Source organism: Rutidosis leptorrhynchoides, chromosome 8, assembly GCF_046630445.1.
Source record: "Rutidosis leptorrhynchoides isolate AG116_Rl617_1_P2 chromosome 8, CSIRO_AGI_Rlap_v1, whole genome shotgun sequence".
NCBI lineage: Eukaryota > Viridiplantae > Streptophyta > Magnoliopsida > Asterales > Asteraceae > Rutidosis > Rutidosis leptorrhynchoides.
Window position 1 is genome coordinate 65,760,671 of NC_092340.1, and position 21,555 is coordinate 65,782,225.

Below are 21,555 nucleotides of genomic sequence, written 5' to 3' on the forward strand. Positions count from 1 at the left end.
ACAACCATAGACACTCTATATGTGAATGTTGGAGTTAGCTATACAGGGTTGAGGTTGATTCCAAAATATATATAGTTTGAGTTGTGATCAATACTGAGATACGTATACACTGGGTCGTGGATTGATTCAAGATAATATTTATCGATTTATTTCTGTACATCTAACTGTGGACAACTAGTTGTAGGTTACTAACGAGGACAGCTGACTTAATAAACTTAAAACATCAAAATATATTAAAAGTGTTGTAAATATATTTTGAACATACTTTGATATATATGTATATATTGTTATAGGTTCGTGAATCAACCAGTGGCCAAGTCTTACTTCCCGACGAAGTAAAAATCTGTGAAAGTGAGTTATAGTCCCACTTTTAAAATCTAATATTTTTGGGATGAGAATACATGCAGGTTTTATAAATGATTTACAAAATAGACACAAGTACGTGAAACTACATTCTATGGTTGAATTATCGAAATCGAATATGCCCCTTTTTATTAAGTCTGGTAATCTATGAATTAGGGAACAGACACCCTAATTGACGCGAATCCTAAAGATAGATCTATTGGGCCTAACAAACCCCATCCAAAGTACTGGATGCTTTAGTACTTCGAAATTTATATCATATCCGAAGGGTGTCCCGGAATGATGGGGATATTCTTATATATGCATCTTGTTAATGTCGGTTACCAGGTGTTCACCATATGAATGATTTTTATCTCTATGTATGGGATGTGTATTGAAATATGAAATCTTGTGGTCTATTATTATGATTTGATATATATAGGTTAAACCTATAACTCACCAACATTTTTGTTGACATTTTAAGCATGTTTATTCTCAGGTGATTATTAAGAGCTTCCGCTGTCGCATACTTAAATAAGGACGAGATTTGGAGTCCATGCTTGTATGATATTGTGTAAAAACTGCATTCAAGAAACTTATTTTGTTGTAACATATTTGTATTGTAAACCATTATGTAATGGTCGTGTGTAAACAGGATATTTTAGATTATCATTATTTGATAATCTACGTAAAGCTTTTTAAAACCTTTATCTATGAAATAAAGGTTATGGTTTTTTTTAAAAATGAATGCAGTCTTTGAAAAACGTCTCATATAGAGGTCAAAACCTCGCAACGAAATCAATTAATATGGAACGTTTTTAGTCAATAAGAACGGGACATTTCAGTTGGTATCAGAGCGTTGGTCTTAGAGAACCAGAATTTTGCATTAGTGTGTCTTATCGAGTTTGTTAGGATGCATTAGTGAGTCTGGACTTCGACCGTGTTTACTTGAAAAATGATTGCTTAACAAATTTTGTTGGAAACTATATATTTTTAACATGTGAATATTATGTGATATATTAATCTCTTAACGCGTTTGATATTATGTGATAGATGTCTACCTCTAGAACAAGTCCCATTGACTCACCTAATAATAATGAAGAGTCAAATGTAAATTGGAATGATTTGTGGACTGATTCACAAGTTCCCGAAGAGGAACCGGAAGAAGAGTCGGAACCGGAAGAAGAATCGGAACCGGAAGAAGAATCGGAACCGGATGAAGAAATAGAACCGGTGGGGGAAATAATAAAACGGTTAAGTAAAAGAAAATCCTCAACCAACCGACCAAGGTTAATTATGGTCAATGGTGTTTCCGCCAAGGAAGCAAAATATTGGGAGGATTACCAATTCTCCGATGAATCGGATTCCGACGAGAATTCCGATGATGTTATAGAAATTACCCCAACTGAATTTAAAAAGGCAAAAGAAAATAATAAGGGAAAGGGCATAAAAATAGAGAAATCTAATTCCAACCCCGATGAACTTTATATGTATCGTCAACCCCCGAAGTCCTTAAGTTGTAACAATGACCCGGGAACCTCTAAACCACCAGGTTTTTCTAAACCAATGTGGATCACGACGGCTCGTATTAGGGGAACATCATATATCCCTAGAAACTTGGCAAAACGAACCAAAACCGAAGAAGAAGAAACGAGCGAGTCGGAATAAGATAGTTGTATTCGTATGGTGTAATATATGTAATATAGTGTTCGTATGCTTTATGATATATGTAAAAATTGCTTGTATTAATAAGCATTTTTTTATGAATCTAACTCTTGTCTATTTTACAGTTTAAAAACACAAAATGGATAGACAACCCAATATTTTAAGAGACCTACCCGGAGACATGATTGATGAAATCTTGTCTAGAGTCGGCCAGAATTCCTCGGCACAACTATTTAAGGCGAGATCAGTTTGTAAGACATTCGAAGAACGTTCCAAGAATGTCTTGATTTATAAGAGACTTTCGTTTGAAAGATGGGGGATATCACATTGGGAAACCCATAAGTTACGATGTGTTTACTTTGACGCATATATTGCGGGGAACCCAAATGCTATTTTACGCAACGGGTTAAGAAATTATTTTGACTCAATATATCCGAATATTGGACTTCGTGATTTAGAAAAAGCGGCTAACATGCAACATAAAGAAGCATGTTATGCTTACGGATTAGTAATGTTCGCTTCTCACCAAAGTGAGAACAAGAACATCGGGCTACAACTATTAAACAAAACGTTTCCACAAGTGACGGAGTCGGTAATTGGGGTAAGAAATGAGGTTTTTAGATTATTACGGGACTGTTGGACATTACGTAACCCTCGTCCCTTTGACGACGTTACAACACGCTGTCTTATCAACGGCCATAACGGTTATGTTGCACAAGACCAAGGATGGGAAGTAGTCCTAGTAAAACCAGAATGCATGACTTGTTTCTGGACGTATGAATTACGTGTCTTTATTGCCTTTGCTGAACGACTTGTGTACTAGCTAGAATTATCTTCACAACTATCTTGTATCAAAGTTATTGTGTGCTATATTTCATGCTTTATGTAAAATAAGCGGTATTGTAAGTTTGTAAAATATTGTATAAAAGTTTGAACGTGAAATATTATTATAATCAGTTTTTCATATAGAATTGTAGTAGTTGAATTGTATATTAGCTACTAAGTATGAACTTAACGGGTAGGTACTACCCGAATTTAAACTTATAAAACGCTAATATGAAGAAAAAGCTTTTATAAATGAGTTCATATTATGCTACGAAATACTATTAACTACTCTTAATATTCTGTATGATTAACTTGTTCCATTTAACTATTTTGAAGGAAATGGCACCGACTACTCGACACACCGTGAATATGAATGAAGAGGAATTCCGTACTTTTCTAGCTTCAAACATAGCCGCAGTACAGGCTGCGCTACATACCAACAATAACCTTGGATCTAGCAGTACAGGAAATCGTGTAGGATGCACCTACAAAGAATTCACTGCCTGCAAACCTTTGGAATTTGATGGAACCGAAGGACCGATCGGATTGAAACGGTGGACCGAGAAGGTCGAATCGGTGTTTGCCATAAGTAAGTGTACTGAAGAGGACAAAGTAAAGTACGCTACGCATACCTTCACAGGTTCTGCGTTAACATGGTGGAATACCTATCTAGAGCAAGTGGGACAAGACGATGCGTACGCACTACCGTGGTCAGCATTCAAGCACTTGATGAACGAGAAGTACCGTCCCAGAACTGAGGTCAATAAGCTCAAGACAGAACTTAGAGGGTTACGAACCCAAGGATTTGATATTACCACGTACGAAAGACGATTCACAGAATTGTGCCTATTGTGTCCGGGAGCATTCGAAGATGAGGAAGAGAAGATCGACGCGTTTGTGAAAGGATTACCGGAAAGAATCCAAGAAGATATAAGTTCACACGAGCCCGCCTCCATACAACGGGCATGTAGAATGGCTCACAAACTCGTGAACCAAATTGAAGAAAGAATTAAAGAACAGACTGCTGAAGAGGCCAATGTGAAGCAAGTCAAAAGAAAGTGGGAGGAAAACGGTGATAAGAATCACCAATACAACAGCAACAGCAATTACAACAACAATCGCAACATCAATCGCAACTACAACAAACGGCCCAACAACAACAACAACAACAACAACATCAACTACAACAATCATCCCAACAACAATAATAACCGTAACAACAACAACAACAACAATCAGAAGCAGCTATGCCAAAGGTGTGAAAAGAATCACTCGGGGTTCTGCACCAAATTTTGCAACAAGTGTAAAAGAAATGGTCATAGCGCGGCGAAGTGTGAGGTCTACGGACCAGGGGTTAATAGAATGAAAGGAACAAATGGTGTCGGAACGAGTAATGGCGGAGCAAGTAGTGTTGGAGCAAGTTATGCCAATGTAGTTTGTTATAAATGTGGAAAACCGGGCCACATTATTAGAAATTGCCCGAACCAGGAGAACACGAATGGACAAGGCCGCGGAAGAGTTTTCAATATTAATGCGGTAGAGGCACAGGAAGACCCGGAGCTTGTTACGGGTACGTTTCTTATTGACAATAAATCTGCTTACGTTTTATTTGATTCGGGTGCGGATAGAAGCTATATGAGTAGAGATTTTTGTGCTAAATTAAGTTGTCCATTGATGCCTTTGGATAGTAAATTTTTACTCGAATTAGCAAATGGTAAATTAATTTCAGCAGATAATATATGTCGGAATCGAGAAATTAAACTGGTTAGCGAAACATTTAAGATTGATTTGATACCAGTAGAGTTAGGGAGTTTTGATGTGATAATCGGTATGGACTGGTTGAAAGAAGTGAAAGCGGAGATCGTTTGTTACAAAAATGCAATTCGCATTATACGAGAAAAAGGAAAACCCTTAATGGTGTACGGAGAAAAGGGCAACACGAAGCTACATCTTATTAGTAATTTGAAAGCACAAAAACTAATAAGAAAAGGTTGCTATGCTATTCTAGCACACGTCGAGAAAGTACAAACTAAAGAAAAGAGCATCAATGATGTTCCCGTCGCAAAAGAATTTCCCGATGTATTTCCGAAAGAATTACCGGGATTACCCCCACATCGATCCGTTGAATTTCAAATAGATCTTGTACCAGGAGCTGCACCAATAGCTCGTGCTCCTTACAGACTCGCACCTAGCGAGATGAAAGAACTGCAAAGCCAATTACAAGAACTTTTAGAGCGTGGTTTCATTCGACCAAGCACATCACCGTGGGGAGCTCCTGTTTTGTTTGTCAAGAAGAAAGATGGTACATTCAGGTTGTGTATCGACTACCGAGAGTTGAACAAACTTACCATCAAGAACCGCTACCCACTACCGAGAATCGACGACTTATTTGATCAACTACAAGGCTCGTCTGTTTATTCAAAGATTGACTTACGTTCTGGGTATCATCAAATGCGGGTGAAAGAAGATGATATTCCAAAGACTGCTTTCAGAACACGTTACGGTCATTACGAGTTTATGGTCATGCCGTTTGGTTTAACTAATGCACCAGCTGTGTTCATGGACCTTATGAACCGAGTGTGTGGACCATACCTTGACAAGTTTGTCATTGTTTTCATTGATGACATACTTATTTACTCAAAGAATGACCAAGAACACGGTGAACATTTGAGAAAGGTGTTAGAAGTATTGAGGAAGGAAGAATTGTACGCTAAATTTTCAAAGTGTGCATTTTGGTTGGAAGAAGTTCAATTCCTCGGTCACATAGTGAACAAAGAAGGTATTAAGGTGGATCCGGCAAAGATAGAAACTGTTGAAAAGTGGGAAACCCCGAAAACTCCTAAACACATACGCCAGTTTTTAGGACTAGCTGGTTACTACAGAAGGTTCATCCAAGACTTTTCCAGAATAGCAAAACCCTTGACTGCATTAACGCATAAAGGGAAGAAATTTGAATGGAATGATGAACAAGAGAAAGCGTTTCAGTTATTGAAGAAAAAGCTAACTACGGCACCTATATTGTCATTGCCTGAAGGGAATGATGATTTTGTGATTTATTGTGATGCATCAAAGCAAGGTCTCGGTTGTGTATTAATGCAACGAACGAAGGTGATTGCTTATGCGTCTAGACAATTGAAGATTCACGAACAAAATTATACGACGCATGATTTGGAATTAGGCGCGGTTGTTTTTGCATTAAAGACTTGGAGGCACTACTTATATGGGGTCAAAAGTATTATATATACCGACCACAAAAGTCTTCAACACATATTTAATCAGAAACAACTAAATATGAGGCAGCGTAGGTGGATTGAATTATTGAATGATTACGACTTTGAGATTCGTTACCACCCGGGGAAGGCAAATGTGGTAGCCGATGCCTTGAGCAGGAAGGACAGAGAACCCATTCGAGTAAAATCTATGAATATAATGATTCATAATAACATTACTACTCAAATAAAGGAGGCGCAACAAGGAGTTTTAAAAGAGGGAAATTTAAAAGATGAAATACCCAAAGGATCGGAGAAGCATCTTAATATTCGGGAAGACGGAACCCGGTATAGGGCTGAAAGGATTTGGGTACCAAAATTTGGAGATATGAGAGAAATGGTACTTAGAGAAGCTCATAAAACCAGATACTCAATACATCCTGGAACGGGGAAGATGTACAAGGATCTCAAGAAACATTTTTGGTGGCCGGGTATGAAAGCCGATGTTGCTAAATATGTAGGAGAATGTTTGACGTGTTCTAAGGTCAAAGCTGAGCATCAGAAACCATCAGGTCTACTTCAACAACCCGAAATTCCGGAATGGAAATGGGAAAACATTACCATGGATTTCATCACTAAATTGCCAAGGACTGCAAGCGGTTTTGATACTATTTGGGTAATAGTTGATCGTCTCACCAAATCAGCACACTTCCTACCAATAAGAGAAGATGACAAGATGGAGAAGTTAGCACGACTGTATTTAAAGGAAGTCGTCTCCAGACATGGAATACCAATCTCTATTATCTCTGATAGGGATGGCAGATTTATTTCAAGATTCTGGCAGACATTACAGCAAGCATTAGGAACTCGTCTAGACATGAGTACTGCCTATCATCCACAAACTGATGGACAGAGCGAAAGGACGATACAAACGCTTGAAGACATGCTACGAGCATGTGTTATTGATTTCGGAAACAGTTGGGATCGACATCTACCATTAGCAGAATTTTCCTACAACAACAGCTACCATTCAAGCATTGAGATGGCACCGTTTGAAGCACTTTATGGTAGAAAGTGCAGGTCTCCGATTTGTTGGAGTGAAGTGGGGGATAGACAGATTACGGGTCCGGAGATTATACAAGAAACTACCGAGAAGATCATCCAAATTCAACAACGGTTGAAAACCGCCCAAAGTCGACAAAAGAGCTACGCTGACATTAAAAGAAAAGATATAGAATTTGAAATTGGAGAGATGGTCATGCTTAAAGTTGCACCTTGGAAAGGCGTTGTTCGATTTGGTAAACGAGGGAAATTAAATCCAAGGTATATTGGACCATTCAAGATTATTGATCGTATCGGACCAGTAGCTTACCGACTAGAGTTACCTCAACAACTCGCGGCTGTACATAACACTTTCCACGTCTCGAATTTAAAGAAATGTTTTGCTAAAGAAGATCTCACTATTCCGTTAGATGAAATCCAAATCAACGAAAAACTTCAATTCATCGAAGAACCCGTCGAAATAATGGATCGGGAGGTTAAAAGACTTAAGCAAAACAAGATACCAATTGTTAAGGTTCGATGGAATGCTCGTAGAGGACCCGAGTTCACCTGGGAGCGTGAAGATCAGATGAAGAAGAAATACCCGCATCTATTTCCAGAAGATTCGTCAACACCTTCAACAGCTTAAAATTTCGGGACGAAATTTATTTAACTGGTAGGTACTGTAGTGACCCGAACTTTTCCATGTTTATATATATTAATTGAGATTGATATTTACATGATTAAATGTTTCCAACATGTTAAGCAATCAAACTTGTTAAGACTTGATTAATTGAAATATGTTTCATATAGACAATTGACCACCCAAGTTGACCGGTGATTCACGAACGTTAAAACTTGTAAAAACTATATGATGACATATATATGGATATATATATAGTTAACATGATACTATGATAAGTAAACATATCATTAAGTATATTAACAATGAACTACATATGTAAAAACAAGACTACTAACTTAATGATTTTTAAACGAGACATATATGTAACGATTATCGTTGTAAAGACATTTAATGTATATATATCATATATTAAGAGATATTCATACATGATAATATCATGATAATATAATAATTTAAAATCTCATTTGATATTATAAACATTGGGTTAACAACATTTAACAAGATCGTTAACCTAAAGGTTTCAAAACAACACTTACATGTAACGACTAACGATGACTTAACGACTCAGTTAAAATGTATATACATGTAGTGTTTTAATATGTATTTATACACTTTTGAAAGACTTCAATACACTTATCAAAATACTTCTACTTAACAAAAATGCTTACAATTACATCCTCGTTCAGTTTCATCAACAATTCTACTCGTATGCACCCGTATTCGTACTCGTACAATACACAGCTTTTAGATGTATGTACTATTGGTATATACACTCCAATGATCAGCTCTTAGCAGCCCATGTGAGTCACCTAACACATGTGGGAACCATCATTTGGCAACTAGCATGAAATATCTCATAAAATTACAAAAATATGAGTAATCATTCATGACTTATTTACATGAAAACAAAATTACATATCCTTTATATCTAATCCATACACCAACGACCAAAAACACCTACAAACACTTTCATTCTTCAATTTTCTTCATCTAATTGATCTCTCTCAAGTTCTATCTTCAAGTTCTAAGTGTTCTTCATAAATTCCAAAAGTTCTAGTTTCATAAAATCAAGAATACTTTCAAGTTTGCTAGCTCACTTCCAATCTTGTAAGGTGATCATACAACCTCAAGAAATCTTTGTTTCTTACATTAGGTTATCATTCTAATACAAGGTAATAATCATATTCAAACTTTGGTTCAATTTCTATAACTATAACAATCTTATTTCAAGTGATGATCTTACTTGAACTTGTTTTCGTGTCATGATTCTGCTTCAAGAACTTCGAGCCATCCAAGGATCCATTGAAGCTAGATCCATTTTTCTATTTTCCAGTAGGTTTACCCAAGGAAATTAAGGTAGTAATGATGTTCATAACATCATTCGATTCATACATATAAAGCTATCTTATTCGAAGGTTTAAACTTGTAATCACTAGAACATAGTTTAGTTAATTCTAAACTTGTTCGCAAACAAAAGTTAATCCTTCTAACTTGACTTTTAAAATCAACTAAACACATGTTCTATATCTATATGATATGCTAACTTAATGATTTAAAACCTGGAAACACGAAAAACACCGTAAAACCGGATTTACGCCGTCGTAGTAACACCGCGGGCTGTTTTGGGTTAGTTAATTAAAAACTATGATAAACTTTGATTTAAAAGTTGTTATTCTGGGAAAATGATTTTTATTATGAACATGAAACTATATCCAAAAATTATGGTTAAACTCAAAGTGGAAGTATGTTTTCTAAAATGGTCATCTAGACGTCGTTCTTTCGACTGAAATGACTACCTTTACAAAAACGACTTGTAACTTATTTTTACGACTATAAACCTATACTTTTATGTTTAGATTCATAAAATAGAGTTCAATATGAAACCATAGCAATTTGATTCACTCAAAACGGATTTAAAATGAAGAAGTTATGGGTAAAACAAGATTGGATAATTTTTCTCATTTTAGCTACGTGAAAATTGGTAACAAATCTATTCCAACCATAACTTAATCAACTTGTATTGTATATTATGTAATCTTGAGATACCATAGACACGTATACAATGTTTCGACCTATCATGTCGACACATCTATATATATTTCGGAACAACCATAGACACTCTATATGTGAATGTTGGAGTTAGCTATACAGGGTTGAGGTTGATTCCAAAATATATATAGTTTGAGTTGTGATCAATACTGAGATACGTATACACTGGGTCGTGGATTGATTCAAGATAATATTTATCGATTTATTTCTGTACATCTAACTGTGGACAACTAGTTGTAGGTTACTAACGAGGACAGCTGACTTAATAAACTTAAAACATCAAAATATATTAAAAGTGTTGTAAATATATTTTGAACATACTTTGATATATATGTATATATTGTTATAGGTTCGTGAATCAACCAGTGGCCAAGTCTTACTTCCCGACGAAGTAAAAATCTGTGAAAGTGAGTTATAGTCCCACTTTTAAAATCTAATATTTTTGGGATGAGAATACATGCAGGTTTTATAAATGATTTACAAAATAGACACAAGTACGTGAAACTACATTCTATGGTTGAATTATCGAAATCGAATATGCCCCTTTTTATTAAGTCTGGTAATCTATGAATTAGGGAACAGACACCCTAATTGACGCGAATCCTAAAGATAGATCTATTGGGCCTAACAAACCCCATCCAAAGTACTGGATGCTTTAGTACTTCGAAATTTATATCATATCCGAAGGGTGTCCCGGAATGATGGGGATATTCTTATATATGCATCTTGTTAATGTCGGTTACCAGGTGTTCACCATATGAATGATTTTTATCTCTATGTATGGGATGTGTATTGAAATATGAAATCTTGTGGTCTATTATTATGATTTGATATATATAGGTTAAACCTATAACTCACCAACATTTTTGTTGACATTTTAAGCATGTTTATTCTCAGGTGATTATTAAGAGCTTCCGCTGTCGCATACTTAAATAAGGACGAGATTTGGAGTCCATGCTTGTATGATATTGTGTAAAAACTGCATTCAAGAAACTTATTTTGTTGTAACATATTTGTATTGTAAACCATTATGTAATGGTCGTGTGTAAACAGGATATTTTAGATTATCATTATTTGATAATCTACGTAAAGCTTTTTAAAACCTTTATCTATGAAATAAAGGTTATGGTTTGTTTTAAAAATGAATGCAGTCTTTGAAAAACGTCTCATATAGAGGTCAAAACCTCGCAACGAAATCAATTAATATGGAACGTTTTTAGTCAATAAGAACGGGACATTTCACATTACGTAACCCTCGTCCCTTTGACGACGTTACAACACGCTGTCTTATCAACGGCCATAACGATTATGTTCCACAAGACCAAGGATGGGAAGTAATCCTAGTAAAACCAGAATGCATGACTTGTTTCTGGACGTATGAATTACGTGTCTTTATTGCCTTTGCTGAACGACTTGTGTACTAGCTAGAATTATCTTCACAACCATCTTGTATCAAATTTATTGTGTGCTATATTTCATGCTATATGTAAAATAAGCGGTATTGTAAGTTTGTAAAATATTGTGTAAAAGTTTGAACACGAAATATTATTATAATCAGTTTTTCATATAGAATTGTAGTAGTTGAATTGTATATTAGCTACTAAGTATGAACTTAACGGGTAGGTACTACCCGAATTTAAACTTATAAAACGCTAATATGAAGAAAAAGCTTTTATAAATGAGTTCATATTATGCTACGAAATACTATTAACTACTCTTAATATTCTGTATGATTAACTTGTTCCATTTGACTATTTTGAAGGAAATGGCACCGACTACTCGACACACCGTGAATATGAATGAAGAGGAATTCCGTACTTTTCTAGCTTCAAACATAGCCGCAGTACAGGCTGCGCTACATACCAACAATAACCTTGGATCTAGCAGTACAGGAAATCGTGTAGGATGCACCTACAAAGAATTCACTGCCTGCAAACCTTTGGAATTTGATGGAACCGAAGGACCGATCGGATTGAAACGGTGGACTGAGAAGGTCGAATCGGTGTTTGCCATAAGTAAGTGTACTGAAGAGGACAAAGTGAAGTACGCTACGCATACCTTCACAGGTTCTGCGTTAACATGGTGGAATACCTATCTAGAGCAAGTGGGACAAGACGATGCGTACGCACTACCGTGGTCAGCATTCAAGCACTTGATGAACGAGAAGTACCGTCCCAGATCCGAGGTCAATAAGCTCAAGACAGAACTTAGAGGGTTACGAACCCAAGGATTTGATATTACCACGTACGAAAGACGATTCACAGAATTGTGCCTATTGTGTCCGGGAGCATTCGAAGACGAGGAAGAGAAGATCGACGCGTTTGTGAAAGGATTACCGGAAAGAATCCAAGAAGATATAAGTTCACACGAGCCCGCCTCCATACAACAGGCATGTAGAATGGCTCACAAACTAGTGAACCAGATTGAAGAAAGAATTAAAGAACAGACTGCTGAAGAGGCCAATGTGAAGCAAGTCAAAAGAAAGTAGGAGGAAAACGGTGATAAGAATCACCAATACAACAACAACAACAATTACAACAATAATCGCAACAATTATCCCAACAATCGCAACATCAATCGCAACTACAACAAACGGCCCAACAACAACAACAACAACAACAACAACAACAACAACAACAACTACAACAATTATCCCAACAACAATAATAACCGCAACAACAACAACAATCAGAAGCAGCTATGCCAAAGGTGTGAAAAGTATCACTCGGGGTTCTGCACCAAATTTTGCAACAAGTGTAAATGAAATGGTCATAGCGCGGCGAAGTGTGAGGTCTACGGACCAGGGGTTAATAGAACGAAAGGAACAAATGGTGTCGGAACGAGTAATGGCGGAGCAAGTAGTGTCGGAGCAAGTTATGCCAATGTAGTTTGTTATAAATGTGGAAAACCGGGCCACATTATTAGAAATTGCCCGAACCAGGAGAACACGAATGGACAAGGCCGCGGAAGAGTTTTCAATATTAATGCGGCAGAGGCACAGGAAGACCCGGAGCTTGTTACGAGTACGTTTCTTATTGACAATAAATCTGCTTACGTTTTATTTGATTCGGGTGCGGATAGAAGCTATATGAGTAGAGATTTTTGTGCTAAATTAAGTTGTCCATTGACGCCTTTGGATAGTAAATTTTTACTCGAATTAGCAAATGGTAAATTAATTTCAGCAGATAATATATGTCGGAATCGAGAAATTAAACTGGTTAGCGAAACATTTAAGATTGACTTGATACCAGTAGAGTTAGGGAGTTTTGATGTGATAATCGGTATGGACTGGTTGAAACAAGTGAAAGCAGAGATCGTTTGTTACAAAAATGCAATTCGCATTATACGAGAAAAAGGAAAACCCTTAATGGTGTACGGAGAAAAGGGCAACACGAAGCTACATCTTATTAGTAATTTGAAGGCACAAAAACTAATAAGAAAAGGTTGCTATGCTGTTCTAGCACACGTCGAGAAAGTACAAACTGAAGAAAAGAGCATCAATGATGTTCCCATTGCAAAAGAATTTCCCGATGTATTTCCGAAAGAATTACCGGGATTACCCCCACATCGATCCGTTGAATTTCAAATAGATCTTGTACCAGGAGCTGCACCAATAGCTCGTGCTGCTTACAGACTCGCACCCAGCGAGATGAAAGAACTGCAAAGCCAATTACAAGAACTTTTAGAGCGTGGTTTCATTCGACCAAGCACATCACCGTGGGGAGCTCCTGTTTTGTTTGTCAAGAAGAAAGATGGTACATTCAGGTTGTGTATCGACTACTGAGAGTTGAACAAACTTACCATCAAGAACCGCTACCCACTACCGAGAATCGACGACTTATTTGATCAACTACAAGGCTCGTCTGTTTATTCAAAGATTGACTTACGTTCCGGGTATCATCAAATGCGGGTGAAAGAAGATGATATTCCAAAGACTGCTTTCAGAACACGTTACGGTCATTACGAGTTTATGGTCATGCCGTTTGGTTTAACTAATGCACCAGCTGTGTTCATGGACCTTATGAACCGAGTGTGTGGACCATACCTTGACAAGTTTGTCATTGTTTTCATTGATGACATACTTATTTACTCAAAGAATGACCAAGAACACGGTGAACATTTGAGAAAGGTGTTAGAAGTATTGAGGAAGGAAGAATTGTACGCTAAGTTTTCAAAGTGTGCATTTTGGTTGGAAGAAGTTCAATTCCTCGGTCACATAGTGAACAAAGAAGGTATTAAGGTGGATCCGGCAAAGATAGAAACTGTTGAAAAGTGGGAAACCCCGAAAACTCCGAAACACATACGCCAGTTTTTAGGACTAGCTGGTTACTACAGAAGGTTCATCCAAGACTTTTCCAGAATAGCAAAACCCTTGACTGCATTAACGCATAAAGGGAAGAAATTTGAATGGAATGATGAACAAGAGAAAGCGTTTCAGTTATTGAAGAAAAAGCTAACTACGGCACCTATATTGTCATTGCCTGAAGGGAATGATGATTTTGTGATTTATTGTGACGCATCAAAGCAAGGTCTCGGTTGTGTATTAATGCAAAGAACGAAGGTGATTGCTTATGCATCTAGACAATTGAAGATTCACGAACAAAATTATACGACGCACGATTTGGAATTAGGCGCGGTTGTTTTTGCATTAAAGACTTGGAGGCACTACTTATATAGGGTAAAAAGTATTATATATACCGACCACAAAAGTCTTCAACACATATTTAATCAGAAACAACTGAATATGAGGCAGCGTAGGTGGATTGAATTATTGAATGATTACGACTTTGAGATTCGTTACCACCCGGGGAAGGCAAATGTGGTAGCCGATGCCTTGAGCAGGAAGGACAGAGAACCCATTCGAGTAAAATCTATGAATATAATAATTCATAATAACCTTACTACTCAAATAAAGGAGGCGCAACACGGAGTTTTAAAAGAGGGAAATTTAAAGGATGAAATACCCAAAGGATCGGAGAAGCATCTTAATATTCGGGAATACGGAACCCGGTATAGGGCTGAAAGGATTTGGGTACCAAAATTTGGAGATATGAGAGAAATGGTACTTAGAGAAGCTCATAAAACCAGATACTCAATACATCCTGGAATGGGGAAGATGTACAAGGATCTCAAGAAACATTTTTGGTGGCCGGGTATGAAAGCCGATGTTGCTAAATACGTAGGAGAATGTTTGACGTGTTCTAAGGTCAAAGCTGAGCATCAGAAACCATCAAGTCTACTTCAACAACCCGAAATCCCGGAATGGAAATGGGAAAACATTACCATGGATTTCATCACTAAATTGCCAAGGACTGCAAGTGGTTTTGATACTATTTGGGTAATAGTTGATCGTCTCACCAAATCAGCACACTTCCTGCCAATAAGAGAAGATGACAAGATGGAGAAGTTAGCACGACTGTATTTGAAGGAAGTCGTCTCCAGACATGGAATACCAATCTCTATTATCTCTGATAGGGATGGCAGATTTATTTCAAGATTCTGGTAGACATTACAGCAAGCATTAGGAACTTGTCTAGACATGAGTACTGCCTATCATCCAAAAACTGATGGGCAGAGCGAAAGGACGATACAAACGCTTGAAGACATGCTACGAGCATGTGTTATTGATTTCGGAAACAGTTGGGATCGACATCTACCATTAGCAGAATTTTCCTACAACAACAGCTACCATTCAAGCATTGAGATGGCGCCGTTTGAAGCACTTTATGGTAGAAAGTGCAGGTCTCCGATTTGTTGGAGTGAAGTGGGGGATAGACAGATTACGGGTCCGGAGATTATACAAGAAACTACCGAGAAGATCATCCAAATTCAACAACGGTTGAAAACTGCCCAAAGTGGACAAAAGAGCTACGCTGACATTAAAAGAAAAGATATAGAATTTGAAATTGGAGAGATGGTCATGCTTAAAGTTGCACCTTGGAAAGGCGTTGTTCGATTTGGTAAACGAGGGAAATTAAATCCAAGGTATATTGGACCATTCAAGATTATTGATCGTGTCGGACCAGTAGCTTACTGACTTGAGTTACCTCAACAACTCGCGGCTGTACATAACACTTTCCACGTCTCGAATTTGAAGAAATGTTTTGCTAAAGAAGATCTCACTATTCCGTTAGATGAAATCCAAATCAACGAAAAACTTCAATTCATCGAAGAACCCGTCGAAATAATGGATCGTGAGGTTAAAAGACGTAAGCAAAACAAGATACCAATTGTTAAGGTTCGATGGAATGCTCGTAGAGGACCCGAGTTCACCTGGGAGCGTGAAGATCAGATGAAGAAGAAATACCCGCATCTATTTCCAGAAGATTCGTCAACACCTTCAACAGCTTAAAATTTCGGGACGAAATTTATTTAACGGGTAGGTACTGTAGTGACCCGAACTTTTCCATGTGTATATATATTAATTGAGATTAATATTTACATGATTAAATGTTTCCAACATGTTAAGCAATCAAACTTGTTAAGACTTGATTAATTGAAATATGTTTCATATAGGCAATTGACCACCCAAGTTGACCGGTGATTCACGAACGTTAAAACTTGTAAAAACTATATGATGACATATATATGGATATATATATATAGTTAACATGATACTATGATAAGTAAACATATCATTAAGTATATTAACAATAAACTACATATGTAAAAACAAGACTACTAACTTAATGATTTTTAAACGAGACATATATGTAACGATTATCGTTGTAAAGACATTTAATGTATATATATCATATTAAGAGATATTCATACATGATAATATCATGATAATATAATAATTTAAAATCTCATTTGATATTATAAACATTGGGTTAACAACATTTAACAAGATCGTTAACCTAAAGGTTTCAAAACAACACTTACATGTAACGACTAACGATGACTTAACGACTCAGTTAAAATGTATATACATGTAGTGTTTTAATATGTGTTTATACACTTTTGATAGACTTCAATACACTTATCAAAATACTTCTACTTAACAAAAATGCTTACAATTACATCCTCGTTCATTTTCATCAACAATGCTACTCGTATGCACCCTTATTCGTACTCGTACAATACACAGCTTTTAGATGTATGTACTATTGGTATATACACTCCAATGATCAGCTCTTAGCAGCCCATGTGAGTCACCTAACACATGTGGGAACCATCATTTGGCAACTAGCATGAAATATCTCATAAAATTACAAAAATATGAGTAATCATTCATGACTTATTTACATGAAAACAAAATTACATATCCTTTATATCTAATCCATACACCAACGACCAAAAACACCTACAAACACTTTCATTCTTCAATTTTCTTCATCTAATTAATATCTCTCAAGTTCTATCTTCAAGTTCTAAGTGTTCTTCATAAATTCCAAAAGTTCTAGTTTCATAAAATCAAGAATACTTTCAAGTTTGCTAGCTCACTTCCAATCTTGTAAGGTGATCATCCAACCTCAAGAAATCTTTGTTTCTTACAGTAGGTAATCATTCTAATACAAGGTAATAATCATATTCAAACTTTGGTTCAATTTCTATAACTATAACAATCTTATTTCAAGTGATGATCTTACTTGAACTTATTTTCGTGTCATGATTCTGCTTCAAGAACTTCGAGCCATCCAAGGATCCATTGAAGCTAGATCTATTTTTCTCTTTTCCAGTAGGTTTATCCAAGGAACTTAAGGTAGTAATGATGTTCATAACATCATTCGATTCTTACATATAAAGCTATCTTATTCGAAGGTTTAAACTTGTAATCACTAGAACATAGTTTAGTTAATTCTAAACTTGTTCACAAATAAAAGTTAATCCTTCTAACTTGACTTTTAAAATCAACTAAACACATGTTCTATATCTATATGATATGCTAACTTAATGATTTAAAACCTGGAAACACGAAAAACACCGTAAAATCGGATTTACGCCGTCGTAGTAACACCGCGGGCTGTTTTGGGTTAGTTAATTAAAAACTATGATAAACTTTGATTTAAAAGTTGTTATTCTGGGAAAATGATTTTTATTATGAACATGAAACTATATCCAAAAATTATGGTTAAACTCAAAGTGGAAGTATGTTTTCTAAAATGGTCATCTAGACGTCGTTCTTTCGACTGAAATGACTACCTTTACAAAAACGACTTGTAACTTATTTTTCCGAATATAAACCTATACTTTTTCTATTTAGATTCATAAAATAGAGTTCAATATGAAACCATAGCAATTTGATTCACTCAAAACGGATTTAAAATGAAGAAGTTATGGGTAAAACAAGATTGGATAATTTTTCTCATTTTAGCTACGTGAAAATTGGTAACAAATCTATTCCAACCATAACTTAATCAACTTGTATTGTATATTATGTAATCTTGAGATACCATAGACACGTATACAATGTTTCGACCTATCATGTCGACACATCTATATATATTTCGGAACAACCATAGACACTCTATATGTGAATGTTGGAGTTAGCTATACAGGGTTGAGGTTGATTCCAAAATATATATAGTTTGAGTTGTGATCAATACTGAGATACGTATACACTGGGTCGTGGATTGATTCAAGATAATATTTATCGATTTATTTCTGTACATCTAACTGTGGACAACTAGTTGTAGGTTACTAACGAGGACAGCTGACTTAATAAACTTAAAACACCAAAATATATTAAAAGTGTTGTAAATATATTTTGAACATACTTTGATATATATGTATATATTGTTATAGGTTCGTGAATCAACCAGTGGCCAATTCTTACTTCCCGACGAAGTAAAAATCTGTGAAAGTGAGTTATAGTCCCACTTTTAAAATCTAATATTTTTGGGATGAGAATACATGCAGGTTTTATAAATGATTTACAAAATAGACACAAGTACGTGAAACTACATTCTATGGTTGAATTATCGAAATCGAATATGCCCCTTTTTATTAAGTCTGGTAATCTAAGAATTAGGGAACAGACACCCTAATTGACGCGAATCCTAAAGATAGATCTATTGGGCTTAACAAACCCCATCCAAAGTACCAGATGCTTTAGTACTTCGAAATTTATATCATATCCGAAGGGTGTCCCGGAATGATGGGGATATTCTTATATATGCATCTTGTTAATGTCGGTTGCCAGGTGTTCACCATATGAATGATTTTTATCTCTATGTATGGGATGTGTATTGAAATATGAAATCTTGTGGTCTATTATTATGATTTGATATATATAGGTTAAACCTATAACTCACCAACATTTTTGTTGACGTTTTAAGCATGTTTATTCTCAGGTGATTATTAAGAGCTTCCGCTGTCGCATACTTAAATAAGGACGAGATTTGGAGTCCATGCTTGTATGATATTGTGTAAAAACTGCATTCAAGAAAGTTATTTTGTTGTAACATATTTGTATTGTAAACCATTATGTAATGGTTGTGTGTAAACAGGATATTTTAGATTATCATTATTTGATAATCTACGTAAAGCTTTTTAAACCTTTATTGATGAAATAAAGGTTATGGTTTGTTTTAAAATGAATGCAGTCTTTAAAAAACGTCTCATATAGAGGTCAAAACCTCGCAACGAAATCAATTAATATGGAACGTTTTTAATCAATAAGAACGGGACATTTCAGTCGCGTGGTGGGTTGACTCGGGAGCCACCACCCATGTATGCAAGGATAGATTTTGGTTCAAGACTTACGAGTCCGTGACTGATGGATCAATTCTTCATATGGGAAATGAGTCAACAGCCTCTGTTCATGGACGTGGAAGTGTGGATTTGTGTTTTAGTTCTGGAAAAACTATTTGTTTGTTTGATGTTTTGCATGTACCACAAATAAGAAAAAATTTGGTTTCCAGTAGTGTGTTAAATTGTTGTGGTTATAAACAAGTGATTGAATCTGATAAGTTTGTTTTGTCAAAACATGGTATGTTTGTTGGTTTTGGTTATTTATGCAATAGAATGTTTAGACTTAACATTAATCACTTGAATGTTAATTTTGCTTTTATATCTACTTCTAGCATAAATAATTCTACACTTTGGCATGCTAGACTAGGACATATACACTTTAAAAGAATGCAAAATATGTCTAAAGATGGATTAATACCGGCTTTTGACATGAACAATGAAAAGTGTAAAACGTGTATGTTAACAAAGATCACTAAGAAACCATTTCAAAATGTACATCGTGATACTGAAATTTTGGAATTAATACATAGTGATTTATGTGATTTGCATGCTACTCCTACTTTAGGGAACAAGAAATATTTTGTGACTTTTATTGATGATGCTTCTAGATTTTGCTATGTTTATTTGTTACATACTAAGGATGAAGCATTAGATAAATTTATAATATTTAAAACTGAAGTAGAATTACAACAAAAGGCTTTGATTAAAAGACTTAGAACAGATAGGGGAGGTGAATACATTGACCAATCGTATTTCCAATCCGTTGGTATTATCCATGAGACCACAGCTCCTTATACTCCACAACAAAATGGTATATCTGAAAGGAAGAATAGGGTCCTTAAGGAAATGGTTAATTCCATGTTATCCTATTCGGGTTTAAGTGAAGGATTTTGGGGGAAAGCTATGTTAACAGCTTGTTATTTGCTTAATAGAGTTCCTAACAAAAGAAACAGGATTACACCTTATGAACTTTGGAATAAAAGGAAACCTAACTTGAATTATCTCTGGGTATGGGGTTGTAGGGCGGTCGTAAGACTGCCTGATCCCAAGAAGAAAAGTTTAGGTGAAAGAGGTATAGATTGCATATTTGTTGGATATGTTGAACATTCCAAGGCATATAGGTTCTATGTAATAGAGCCTAATGAGTTTGTCTCAATCAATTCTGTGATTGATTCAAGGGATGCAATCTTTGATGAAAATCGATTTTCATCTATACCTAGACCAAAGGATATGATTCCAAGTAACAATGGAATAAATAAGGATTGTAATGATGAAGTCTTTGAAAAGGCTGTTGATCAGTCACTTGAGATTCGAAAAAGCAAAAGAAAAGGGAAACCTAAATCATTTGGACCTGATTTTCAGTTATACTTAATTGAAGGTTCCAGGGATGATGCTTCTACCCAATATTCGTATTGTTTCAATGCTGATGATGATCCTAAAACATATGATGAAGCAATGAGGTCTCAGGATGTTGCGTTCTAGAAAGAGGCAATTAATGATGAGATGGATTTCATCATGGGCAATAACACTTGGGTGTTAGCTGATCTACCTCCTGATTGCAAACCTTTGGGTTGCAAATGGATCTTCAAAAAGAAGATGAAGGTGGATGGAACTATTGAAAAGTTCAAGGCAAGGTTAGTCATTCAAGGCTTTAGACAAAAGTCTGGAATTGACTATTTTGATACTTATGCTCCTGTGGCACGTATCACTACCATTAGACTGCTGATTGCTTTGGCTACAATTCACAATCTGGTTATTCACCAGATGGATGTGAAGACAGCATTCTTGAATGGTGATTTGGATGAGGAGGTTTATATGAACCAACCTCAGGGCTTTGTCATGCCAGGAAATGAAGGCAAGGTGTGCAAACTTGTGAAGTCCTTATATGGTTTGAAACAAGCACCTAAGCAATGGCATCAGAAGTTTGATGAAGTGGTTTTATCTAGTGGTTTTAAATTAAACCAAGCAGATAAATGTGTATATAGTAAATTTGATGATTCTTGTAAAGGAGTTATAATTTGTCTATATGTTGATGACATGTTAATCTTTGGGACTGACCAAAGTCAGGTTGATTTAACAAAA